Source organism: Euprymna scolopes, chromosome 28 (assembly GCF_053919585.1).
Source record: "Euprymna scolopes isolate OS-2025 chromosome 28, ASM5391958v1, whole genome shotgun sequence".
Taxonomy (NCBI): Eukaryota; Metazoa; Mollusca; class Cephalopoda; order Sepiida; family Sepiolidae; genus Euprymna; species Euprymna scolopes.
This window is the reverse complement of record NC_136509.1, coordinates 86290486-86293763: the sequence shown is the minus strand read 5'-3', so window position 1 is coordinate 86293763 and position 3278 is coordinate 86290486.

Here is a 3278-nt window from a genome sequence, read left to right as displayed (position 1 = left end):
AGGTCAGGCGCGAACGAACACCCCATAATTATAGCATACCATATTTCTTCAAACTGAAATATAATTATCAAAGTATACTTACGCAGATAGATATGAAAAGTCTTTATCAAAGTTTGTGCCTATTTCCATTCTATAGGGGCAAGGCGCGAACGCAGACCTCACAATTTTATTATACCATCCCTATTTTAGTTAACACATACTTATCAAAGTATTATTATGTACATCTATATCAAAAACACTTGTAAACGTTTTTTTTTTTTTTAATTTTTAAATTTTTTATTTCCATCCTTTGGGGGCCAGGCGCGAACGCGGACCCCACAATTTTTATGAACAACTATTCTGCCAGATCAAACATACCCATTCCTGATCCTCGATAAATCTTCTATCATTATATGGAATCAGTTTTTTTTTTAAATAATCAACCATATTGGCGCCTGTTCGTGACCACACCCACACACATACACACACACACATACAGCTTTATATTATAGAAGATAATATATATATATATATATATATATATATATATATATATATATATATATATATATATATATATATATAATTACAAAGATCTGTGTACGGCGGTCCGACCGTCGTTTACTGCATCATGTGTGTTAACGTCATTGTTGTCATGAAAACCAGCTTGTATTTAATAAAATTCACTACTTTCCACCTTTCAACAATATAAATAAAAATACACTTCAGTTTAAGCTTAACTTTTTTTTACATGAAGGTAACCACTTATCAAGGTCGGGAAGCCACTCGGGGACCAGGGTTATTGCGTGTACAGTAATCAATGGGATAGTATCGTAGTAATCGTTAGTATTGGAAATTGTATAAAGTGTCTTACTTAAGGTGGCGGTTTATCAGGAATTTGTTTATGTTGGACCTGAAAGCATCCAAGTTGTAGTCAGGTGGGAAACAGGTAGACGGAAGAGAGTTCCACTGGCGTGCACTTTAAGAAAGGAGCTTCGTTCACGGAATCAACGTTTTGGTTTTGGCACATATAAAGAGTGGGGGAAATGTTTTACAGTGGTTTCAGCTAGAAGGGTTTTTGTCGTAAAAGATTGGCGAGGGAGGGCAGGGATGCGAGTTCAGGCTTGTCCCATAGTTTCATGATTGAAGACATGTTCCGTTCGGTTTCGGTTATAACTGACGGCATTCAAATCACTTCTATTTCTCTTTGGAATGATGATGATGCATAAGGTACAATATAATATTAAATAATAAACTGTTGAGTAATAAATACGAAATTTGCGTAAATTACAATATCATGATTAAGCATATTTTACAACAGGGCAACGCCGTGCGCATCCTGTATATATATATATATATATATATATATATATATATATATATATATATATATATATATATACATATATATATATTACACTATATATATACATATATATTACACTATATAAATTTTACACTGTATATATATATATATATATATATATATATATATATATATGGTGTAAACTTTTGTTGAAAATTCAAAGACTGACGTTTTCTTTTTTTAACCTTCGTTTATTTCTTTGATTTTTTTCCATTACAGCTGTTTCATTAGTGGGTAGGCAATTTTACGATTTATGTGTCTATAAAAATATTTTGTCACCACCACAAATTCAGATGTATATCCATTTGACTTTTACAACAAAAGGTATATTTTTAACATGCTGAACATCGTATTCGAGTAAAAAGATTTCCAAAACTATGCCTCCTCACTTCCTCCATCGTTCGGTTTCTCATATATATATATATATATATATATATATATATATATATATATATATATATATTAAAAGTAATAAATAAAAACATTATTTGTTTACGTCCAAAAAAATATGGGAAATATTCTAAAGAATACTGATCTTCAAGGTGAAGACGCCAGTTAGCCGTATGAAACAAATCGACAAGAAATCTACACATATATATATATATATATATATATATATGTACATATATATATATATATATATATATATATATATAGTAGAAATGGTAATTAGTAAAAACTGAAGAAATTGCTCAATACTGTTGTAGAGCAAATATGCGTTTTATTTTTTATTACCGTATCTTCCCATCATAACGAACATTTCTGTAAAAGTCTGAGGAAGCTACAGTCGGCCCGAAAAACGACCGGGTAGCTGAAACAATTATGTAACTTAGCAGAAAGATACGGTAATAAAAATAAAACGTATATATATATATATATATATATATATATATATATATATTTATATACATATAAATCTTTTATTAAATATATATATACTTAAATATATAATTATATATATATATATATAATTAAATATGTATATATATATATTTGTATATATATATTTATATATATATATATTTATATATATATGTGTGTATATATATATTTGTATATATATATATATATATATATATATATATATATATATATATATATATATATATATATATATATATATATATATATATATATATATATATATATATTACGCTGGGTAAATGTTGGGCCTACTTACATTCAAGTTTGCCGTCATTCGTCGTTTTTGAAATGTTGTTTACCAAAACCTACGGAATGTCTTTAATCTGTGAATGGTTTACTCTGAATGAATCGGAACAGAAGAGCGGCTTTTATTGCGTATTTGTAAAGATAGGAGATGAGAAATTAAAATAGCAAACAAAACAAAAGGAACTTGGAACGTTGTGTGAAGAGAACGGTTACGGAAAAAACGGAAAGATGGGGGCGGTTGCATACGCGCGCGTCGAGAGCGGGATTTGTGCTGCCGCGCAATTTTTTTTTTTTTTTTTTTTTTTGGTATTGGCATGGAATTATTCAGAGAACCTGGAGACGATCGAATACCGAAGAAGAAGTGTATAAATAAATAAAATAAAGAAAAGAAAACTACAATTCGGAAGAGTCGGTACTTGTTGTTGTTGCATCAATGGTTGATTTTTTTTTTTATCTCTCATCTAAATCATTTGATTCAATATTCCCCTATTGATGTTATGTTTTATATGACATTTTGTTTTAAGCTTCCCAGCTGTCGATCTCTGAACAAACTCTCTCTTACGTACGTAAAGATACGTTCAAGAATCACTCAAGGATATATTTTTAAAACGATTGTCCGTTAAATAGGAATGTCTTTACCAGGTTTGCCAAGAGTTCCTTAAGCAGATTTCGATATATTGCCAGAGACTATTAGTCAGACACTTAGGTGTATATTTGATGAAAATTTTCTCTGTGGAACAAACAGAATTCGAACATTTACACA